Raw genomic sequence first — 10,219 nt, 5'->3', positions numbered from 1 at the left:
TTCCTGTCATTCCACAGGAAATTCACTTTTCCAGCTACTGAATAGAACTTGTTTAACAACCTCCTGGGTTGCCTCTTCATTTACAGGGAAGAAATGAAACCTACATCCTGCAGGAATTGCCAAAGCCCCAGTGACTAATGAGTAATTAAAGGATCATAAAAGAAGGGATCCCTGAAGCCAACTATCCTCGAAGTCACCCTGATATAAACCAGTTGAAAACTGAAAAGGTCAAAGTAAAGTCATGAGAGTGGGCCATAAGGAAATTTTAGCTCTGGCCATTTGATGATTAAACACACTGGTCCTGCTGTTTCTGGACCCAGGAGATCTAGTCGGGGCAGCCCCCCATAGCTACAAGACACCATCTCTCTCTCTCTCTCTCTCTCTCTCTCTCTCTCTCTGTCTCTCTCGCTCTCGCTCTCTCAGTCATTGTTTTTTATATACTGACATTTATGATTAGTATGCAGATTGCAGAGATGTTGACTCTTACTTAAGGAGGCTCTTTCATTGTGTCTTTGCACTTTGTAAAAGGCAGCCCCTGTCTCTTGTTGATATGTTTGTAAAGCACCAACGCTTGGTTTTAAACCCACCAATGCTTGGCTAAGTAGGCCAGGGTAAGGAGGGTAAGCAAATGTGATTCTAGAAGGCATTCCACACACATTCCTATGTATAAATACACACGGATTTGGTGGCTGCTCTCTGCCGTCATGCTTCTGGGAGAAGAAAACCTTTTTTCTCTAAGTTGGGGTAAGGTAGAAATGATACATCTCTTAGATGAATCTGAACGTTGATTTAAATTTATGCTAATGTAGGGGTGGGAAGGCCATTAGAAAAACAAATAGGAACAATTGAGGGAAGAGTGAGGTTGATATAGAAGAACTTCATCTTCTTTATGGTTTTGCCAAGATAGGTTTGTACCTCCAAATAGTCTCCTGGGCCCTGAAAATCAAAGCAAATAAAAGGACAGTTGCCTATTTACAAAGGAAACTGTGCTGATTTCCTCCTTGACATGAACTACTCTTCCCAGGAGAGCAGCTCCACTTGAAAAAAGTGAATAATTCGGAGCAAGCTTGATCCTTGGCCATTCCTGTACCTCTGAAAAAGATCTTGATGATGTAATTAAGCCCATAAATTCTTTTTATTGGAGAAAACTGCCAAAGGAAGCATTCCTCTATCCAGAACCTTGCCTGCCAGCCCTAAATTAGTTTTCTTTATATATTTTATTTTCATTGCCACAAGAGCTCTTAGCAAGATTAAGGAAACCCAAAACTCTGGCCTCATTTAACATATTTTATTGTCTTTATCCAAGGTACTAAGATGTGGAAGAATCCAGACAGACACGAACCCTGCCTTCCCACAGCTTATATTCACATGGGAAACGACTTCCATAGTAATAATCACAATGGACTAAGTGTAATGTACTAAGGAGAGTTAGAAGTTGCTTTGTGAACTTCTTGTCTGGAATGAAACCTTTTCTTTTCTGGAGGGTCAAGGAAGGTTTCCGTACCGAAGAAGTGGCATTGAGGTGAGGTTTGTCGGATGAAGAGGTAGCTCAGAGAGGGGCAGGGTGAGAATTCTGACAAACAGGACATGTGGAAGGCCTGGAGGCAGGAAGGAGCCTCAGAGAGCTGGGGTTTTTTAATTGCTAGTCTGAGTTCTAAACATGTTATTAGTATTACGTCTGCCGATGAACTGGAAAGTAATTGAAATCAGCCTTTGGCTCCAGGAGGAACGTGAACCAGGCTTCAGGACCCCCTCACCTGGAAATTGTGCCAGCTGGTAGCTAAGGTCTCTTCCCTAACTAGCCCTGTCCAGCCAGAAGTACAGGCTTTTATATCTTTTGTGCCAGATGGGCCACAGTAATCTGTTGTAGCAGGTGACCATATCAAGAACATTTAGGGAAAACACCTTTGTACTGTAACAATTCCTAAGGTGCTTTTAGTACCTTGCCTCATTTAATCCCTGCAGTCCTTTGAGAGAGATATAAACAGAAAACAGACTGAAAGCTTATGACACAAGCACGGTTTATCAGGGTAACTAGAACTGGAAGCCAAGTCTTCTGATGCCAAGTTCTGGATTCCCTATCCTCAACTATATGATGTAGGACTGATTCAGAGTCTGCAGATGTTACTCTCACTGTGTAACCTTAGGCAGTGCATTCTTACGTGAAACAACTTTTAAAAACAGGCCATGGAAAGCAGGGTGAGAAGTCAAGGACTGAGAAGAGAGGACCTGGGCCTTCTCTGGAGGCAGTCCAATCCTGCCCTTTGGAGGCTTCACTGGGGCCCAGCTTTGCTGTAAAGTCTGGAGGCTGTCCTGCCAGTTTGGGGAGAGGCACTCTATCATGCATATCTAAACAGGAGATGAAGAAGGCGCCCATGAAACTGCAGGGCCATTCCCTTAGCTTGAAAGAATATTGGGGGCATCTCTTGGTGGCTCAGTCCATTAAGTGCCCGACTTTGGCTCAGGTCATGATCTCACGGTTCATGAGTTCTAACCCTGCATAGGACTCTGTGCTGACAGCTTGCAGCCTGGATCTTGGGGCCTGCTTCAGATTCTGTGTCTCCCTCTCTCTGCCCCTCCCTGGTAGTGCGCGCTCGCTCTCTCTCTCTCTCTCTCTCTCAAAAATAAATAATAAAAACATTAAAAAAAAAGAATTTTGGAAAATGTGGGTTCCTTATGCAGTGGGTGTAAAACAAGTGACAGAGGATCACTTTTGTGAGGCAGAGCCCACAATTCCTCCCAGGAAATTTGGTTTCTTGGGTCAGATCATGAAAGCCAGCATTCACTTTTCACTGGCTCTGGAGCCTTCTTCAAACAAAGAATCTTTTTCCTCTGCTGGAGTTTGGCTCTGGTCTAATCATTTGTGCTTGTCTCAGAACTCTGGTAGTTTATGCAGCTGGCAGAACCAACCACTGCCCACAGGTATCCTGAGACATTGGCTTGAGAAAAGAACTAAAATGTATAAAGGAATATTTTTTTAAATAAAGTTAGCTTTTTTTTTTTCATTTAAGTAATCTCTGCCCAACAGGGGGCTTGAACTCACGACCCTGAGATCAAGAGTCACATGCTCTACGGACTGAGCCAGCAAGGCACTCCTTAAAGGAATAATTTCTGTTTTATCAGCTTTTCTTCCCGCTCTAATGCCCAGAGGCCGTACGGTGCAGAATAAAGCAAAACTTGACACCAAGGTTTATTTATTCCATTCTGATGAGCTGTTGAGTACAGACCTTGTGATAGGCAGTGTGGGAAGTACACAGATACTTTCCTGAAGATACTTCCTTCCTAATAACAGAAAGTCTGCATCTGTTAAATACTTTTCATTTCTACTCTGCTAGGCAATATGCGAGGCTAATACCCTTTGTGCTAATAATTTCTTAGTTTGTAGAGCAGTTTCACATACAGGATGTCCTTTGATCTTCAAAATCCTCTGAAGCAATTACAGTAGGTCATAGCCCCATTTTACAGATGGTGAGACTGAAACTCAGATTTATGGTCAGGTGGCTGAGAAGCTCTGGACACAAGAGCCAACAGTGGGGTTTTGTGATGAAATCTGCCAGTTTCCACTGCACAGCACACCTATCAGAGGCAATAGCTCCTTAGTGACACATACAAACTGTGGGAATCCCAATGAGTTAACAGTTGTTCTTAGAAGCTTGTGAGGGTTTCCATTTTGAAAGTAAAACTGGGTACTAATTCTGAGTTTGCTAAAGTACTCTTTTTCTTATATTTGAAATTTGTGTGAGAATGATAGTTCTCAAACAAGTCCCTATCCTCTCCCTGAACAATTTTATCTTTTTCTTAAATCTCAATACCACTTATAATGATCTGCAATTTAAGTCCACTCTTCTAGCCAAGATCGCTCTCAAGATCCAGGCCTAAATTTCCAGCTGGTGAACATTACCACATGGGTGGATCCCACCACCACCCACCCCAACCCCTCAAACTCAAAGCCCCACACCAAATCACCTACTTCCCCACAAACATGTTCTTGTGTCCCTTATCTGGGTTAATCGCATCACCATCATGTCAGTGGTCGTTTTCGACAACTTCCTCCCACTCATGTCCCCAAATTGCCAACAGTTACCTCTGTAGTGCTAACTTAGAGCTACCTTCTCTTTTCTAGCCCCATTAATCACAAACTGAACTCAGGACTTAGTTTTCTTTCTTTGGAGGATTACAGTAACCACCCCCATGCCTTTTACCTTTATCTCTCACACAATCATCAGAGAAATCTTTCTGAACACAACCTTCAGATTCTTTTAGTGACAACTTGCCTGGAGTTGATTTGAAATCAACCTGCCTTTTAAGCTGTATTACCCTCTACATTCTCTGAACAAACAATCCTGCCACACTGAGCTGGTCTTTATCTTGACATTTACTGCCTTTGTCCTCACTTCCGTTGCCATACTCATTCCTTTTCCTCAGGCTTTAGTGCTCCTTCTTTCTCCTCCTTCCTTGTCCTTCAAAGCTTCGGTTTAGATGTTCTTTCCAAGAAGCCCTCCCTGGTCCTCACACTTAAATTAGCCCCCTCTTCTGTACTGTCTTTGCTGCAGGGCCTTCATTGGCACTTGGTTATATGTACATCTGTTTCTCTCCTCCACCAAATTGTAAGCTTTTTAAAGAAGAGTTCCACATCTCTTATCTGCTAATTGAAGAAATAGATTCAGAAGCAATGTTTTAAATAGGGGAAAGGCGCTCATGGACAGACCAGGCACGGAGTTGTCTTCCTAGAGTCTGGATTGTTGAACTAATGAAAAGTTGCAAAGTGTCCAAGAGTTCAAAATAAGCTCCTAATTCTACCCTGATGATCATTCCCTTTTTTCATGAAACGGGAGCCCCCAAATTTGAAGACTATTAGCAGTTACCTTTAATAACTTCCACTTCTTAAGGATGGTGTTTTTAAAAAGTTAATGCACAGGGGCACCTGGGTAACTCAGTTGGTTAAGCATCCAAGTCTTGATTTCAGCTCAGGTCACGACCTCACGGTTTGTGAGATCGAGCAAGTCTGCGCTGTTATCGCAGAGCCTGCTTGAGATTCTCTCTCCCTCTCTCTGCTCCTCCCTCACGTGCTCTCTCTTGCTGTCTCAAATAAATGAAAACATTTTTAAAAAGTTAATGTACACGTAAGTTGCTCAAAGGTAATACTTTATCATGCTCCCAAGCTTTATGATTATAGATGATATATGCTTCTATTAAACATTTTACTTTTCTCAGAAATTACTTCCCCGCTGAAAATCAGCTGATTGGTTGACTACAGTCTTAATTGAAAAACTAGAAAAGGCAAATCAGGAGAGACAATCTCCCAGTTTTCCCTCCCCAAATGAGTACAGATCTTACTTGACTTGTGATGGGGTTATGTCCTGATAAATCCATCGTAAGCTGAAAATCACATTAGCTGAAAATGCATTTGCTACACCAAACCTGCCGAACAGAGTAGCTTAGCCTAGCCTACCTCACATGTGCTCAGAACAACATACATGAGCCTACAGTTGGGCACAACCACCTAACACAAAGCCTATTTTATAATAAAGTGTTCAGTATCCAATAAAATTTTACTGAATGCTGAAAGTGAAAAACAGAATGGTTGCATGTGTGGATACAGAAGCATCAGTGTGTTGATTATTCACCCTCGTGACCGCGTGGCTGATGGAGTTGTGGTTTGCCTCCCAGCATCGTGAGACAGTGTTGTACCTGCATATCACTGGCCCAGGAACATAACCAAATACAAAATTCAAAGTGCAGTTTCTCCTGAGTGCATATTGCTTTTGCACCAAGAAAAATTTTGAAAATTTTTAAGCCCAACCATTGTAAATCCAACCAGAAAAAATGAGGGACTATCTGTATATAGAATGCCCTGCTGCATCTTTCATTTACAATATAATACCTCTGAGAAGTGATTCATGATGAAATTAAACAAGAGGATGATGGGTCTTTGTGAAATACCTATTAATTGGCTTTTAAAACCAGAGCCTCTGGAAGGCGAGTGACAACTTGAAAACGGATACACGGAATAGGTCGATGAACAAGAAGACCTTTCTCCAACAGAACAAATGTCCTACCTGGAATTCCTTTCCTCACACCTGAAGAGCTGGTCCTGCTCAATTTTGCTTTGTTTTCAAATCTAAAGTAATTCATTAGACACCTGCCTGTACTAAATTTTAGGCCGCATCTTCCCTGTTCATTTTCTTTTTTAACTTGCAAACTTTTATAAAATAGTCATTTTTGCAGCCACATCATCCCAGCTGCCTTGATCATCTCATGCAACCTCCTTACTAAGGTCCCAGCTTTCCTCCCCACTCACAGCAGATACATCCTGTACCTATCGTCACATCAGTCTTCCTCTTGGATCATTGGCGCTTCTTCAGAACTCCTTACATCCCATGCTGGGGAGGAGGCAGAATGCTTTATCCCCACTTCTGTCTTTATAGAGTGAGTTAAGGAACACAGTGCTCCCAGCTGCCCCTCCCCCAGCCCTTACTCTTCCTTGTGCGGGCTGTACAAATAACCTACTTGGTGGATGATTGCCTTTGGTCCACGTTTCTCAGTTGGGTGGAACTAATCTCTCAAAGTTTGATAGACCGAATATAGGGGATTTGTTCTATTTGTACTTTTCCACAGAACCAGTAGGAAGGAGCAACTCTGGTGATACCTGCTCTGCCTGCTCACTTTCCTTAGGACACGAAATTCCCAAGCCCATTTAGGCTATATCATATAAAGCTGTATCTTCCAACCCATTGATAATAAAAGTGACATTTTGTTCCTCCATCTGCTTTTCATCATATAGTTACCCAGAAACTATGTTCAGAACTTGGGTGCCACCACCTATTTGGCCCTTGCAAAACCCCCACAGCTAAAAACTGGGTTTGGGCCAGCGTTCAGGACATACCATATCTGGATCTTAAGGAGAAGTTTGGAGATGTGCTAAGCTTAACAACAGAGGACAGCTAAAACTTGTGAGGCAATCATAGCCAAACGATGTGGTTCTCAGCCATTTTTCCACGCTAACACCTTCCAAACAGTAACTGTGGTTCACTGTTGCCAAGATTCTCAACCAGGAAGCAGTGCACGCTCTTAGGATGGCATCTCAGAATCTGTAGGGGAAGATATATGTTGATTAAATGACAATAAAACGTGATTTTAAATGCCCCTCCAGGGGAGCCCTCTGCATTGTGCCAGCCCTACGAGAAGCAGTGACCTAGGCACTGATTCTCAGCTCTACCAGTTCAGAAACTCCATCTTGTCAGCTCATCCAGTGATAATTGGACTCTAGGGTATTGAGTCACACAACTCACAGTCACAGGAGGCTGATTTATAATACAGAATGCCAATTAACCAATTTAAAGTGGAAGATCCAGCTTCCCAGCACTTGAACTACTCATGACCCCTTTTCAAACCACTTTCTAGTAGCTAGATGGCTGAAAACCAAATTAGTAGCCAACTCTGAGAGGTTAAGAGAAAACTGGAATGACAAAAGACCTGGTTTTCAATGCCAGTTCTGCCACTGACTTTGATCTTGGGCAAGTCAAAGCCTTTTTGAATTTGTAAACCTGAGATAAGGGGGCCTGCATCGCAAAACTGTCAGGATTGATTAGCACATATTAACATTAACAAGTCCTTTGTTAATTCCAAAACATTTTTCACATATCAGAAACTTACCAAAGCATAGGAGATTCTTGTTTTCAAGGATGCATCACCTATTCTAGGGCTTGCAGCACAATCTTTGTTTTATTGGCAAGTACCTCGTTTTTTTGGAAACTTAGTACGGAAGGTCAGATATACTGTATTTGTGCCAGATTCTTGCTCTCCATGTTGTTCTAAATCACACACATTTATTCTTCGTCTTTTAGGCTGACTGCCTCCTGGGACCAGGCTGCTTCTAGATAGCACCAGAGTTTCTGATTCAGTGGGAATGGGGTAGGGCCTGAGAATTTGCATTTCTTTTATTTATTTTTTTTAATGTGTGTTTATTTTTGAGAGAGAGAGAGAGAGAGAGAGATGGAGCATGAGCAGGGGAGGGACAGAGAAAGAGACACAGAATCCCAAGCAGACTCCAGGCTCTGAGCTGTCAGCACAGAGGCCCATGCAGGGCTCAAACTCATGACCAGTAAGATCATGACCTGAGCTGAAGTCAGAAGCTTAACTGACTGAACCACCCAGGTGCCCCAAGAATTTGCATTTCCAATAAGTATCCAAGTGATGCTGATCTAAGGACCACACTTTGAAAACCAATGATCTAGTTCAAATGACAGTGGTCTTGGCTGATACTAATAAGAAAGTCTGCTACTTCCCTCCTACTGGTTTGTGCTCACTCGGGATCAACCATGAATATCTGTCCTTTCCCCTCTTGGGTAGAAGTTTATACTATTTGTCCTCAGATCTCAGCTTTAGGGACTTGCCTGAGCTGTTCTGTCTCAGCTATATACACTCATCTCCCTCTTGGCTTTATCACTGTCTTACAGCAGAATTCAGAATTAAAAAAAATATTTAAGTGTCATTTAGAAACATTTTCCTAATTGTCTTGAGTGGAAATAGCAGGAAGCGCTTCATGGTTTGTGGATGGCATCACTCTCAAGCAGAAAGGGAATAAGACAACTGACTTACTTGACTGAAAGCTCTTTGAGGGCAGCTCTTTGAGGGCTGCTTAGGTCCTAGCACCAAGTGCCCATGCACTGTCCTAAGGGACCTGTACATACTAACACATTTAATCCACAGAGCACTCCTGTACATTCTTATTCTACAATGAAGGAACTGGGGCTCAGGGAAGTTGACTTGTCTGAGTTCACACCATTTGAATGTATGAGAGCCAGGATTTGGACTCAGGCCATTTGACACTAGAGTATGAGGTCTTAACCACTATACTTTGCCGTATTATACAGTGCTCAGTAAGTTTGTTCAGTGTTATGAAAGGCTATAAACTTCCTACTTCATAGAAGAAAATTAAGTCAATAAGGATAGTCTTCGACTTTCTCCCTTCTCCAATCTGGAAACTCATGTATGTATGTGTGTGTGTGTGTGTGTGTGTGTGTGTGTGTATATATATATATTTCCCCACTTCTTTCCTCCAGTTTCATTAAAGTCTCTCTCTCTCTGTGTCTCTCTCTCCCTCTCTCCCCCCACCTTCTCTCTCTGTTCAAGGCCAGTCCTCCCCTATGTCCTTAACCCCATCTCTTCCCACTTTTTCTGGACTTTATCAGTTATTCTATGTAGTAACTTCAATCTCTCTTCTTACTCTCCCTCTCCTCACCCATAAACTTGCTCAAACATCTAAGAAAATTCCCCCTATGGGACCCAGCATTCACCTTTCCAACCCCCATTCAATCATTCTCCCATTAGAGCTTCTTGAATAGTCCTCACCTCTTGCCTGCCCTCCCATTTTTGTCTCAACAGATGGCAGTCGGAGTCCCACCCTCATATGCTATTTCAACTGCTTTCAGCAAGTTCACCAGCATGTTCCCAACTGCTAAATGTTTTCAGTACTTATATACTGAAATTCTATGCTGCACTCAATTGCTCTCCCCTCCTTGAATCTCTTATTCACTTGGCTTCCCGGAATCGGCTCTGCCCTCAGCCCCCCAGCAATTCTCCATCCACTCTCTTAGTTTGAAACAACCATCTCTTATAATAGAAAATCTTTGTATCTAGTGTCTTAGTTGTCTTGGTATCTAGAGGGAAAGGGGAAGGTCTACCCACATTACCTTGTGCAATCTTCTCTACATGAATTATCTAGGTTTCTGTCTTCTCATTAGATTCTTCACTACCTGAACGCAAAAACTTCTGTTCATCCTTATATCCTCAACTCTAAATACAGCCTGCCACAGTAGACTTGCAACAGATACCTGCTGATATTACCCTTTATAACCTTTGCTTCACAGATGTCCAAACAATTTCTGTAGATGTCTCCAAATGTTTATAGAAACATGTAAAACATTGTACAGAGTGTTCTAGAGGTTCAGAAAGGGTGTTATCATTTGGGGCTGGGTAAGACTCGCTGAAGGTGATCAAACTTGAGCCGGAAATAGTTTAAAGTCCAGATGTGGGAATGGGGAGGGAAGAGTACGAACACTTGACTCCCAGGCCGGAGACCGGCAGGCGGCAACTGGAGTACCTTGTTGAAACCTCAAGTTTGGATATAGAAAGAGCAGAAGATAAACTTAAAAAGGTGGGTAGGAAATATAAATGTGGAGGGTCTGAAGGCTAAGCTGAAGATTTTACCTTTATT

Source organism: Lynx rufus, unplaced genomic scaffold (genome assembly GCF_022079265.1).
Source record: "Lynx rufus isolate CCGP_SWC_20201006 ecotype Redwood Valley unplaced genomic scaffold, mLynRuf1.p SCAF_8, whole genome shotgun sequence".
Taxonomy (NCBI): domain Eukaryota; kingdom Metazoa; phylum Chordata; class Mammalia; order Carnivora; family Felidae; genus Lynx; species Lynx rufus.
The sequence above is the reverse complement of the archived record's forward strand: the minus strand, read 5'-3'. Positions refer to the sequence as shown.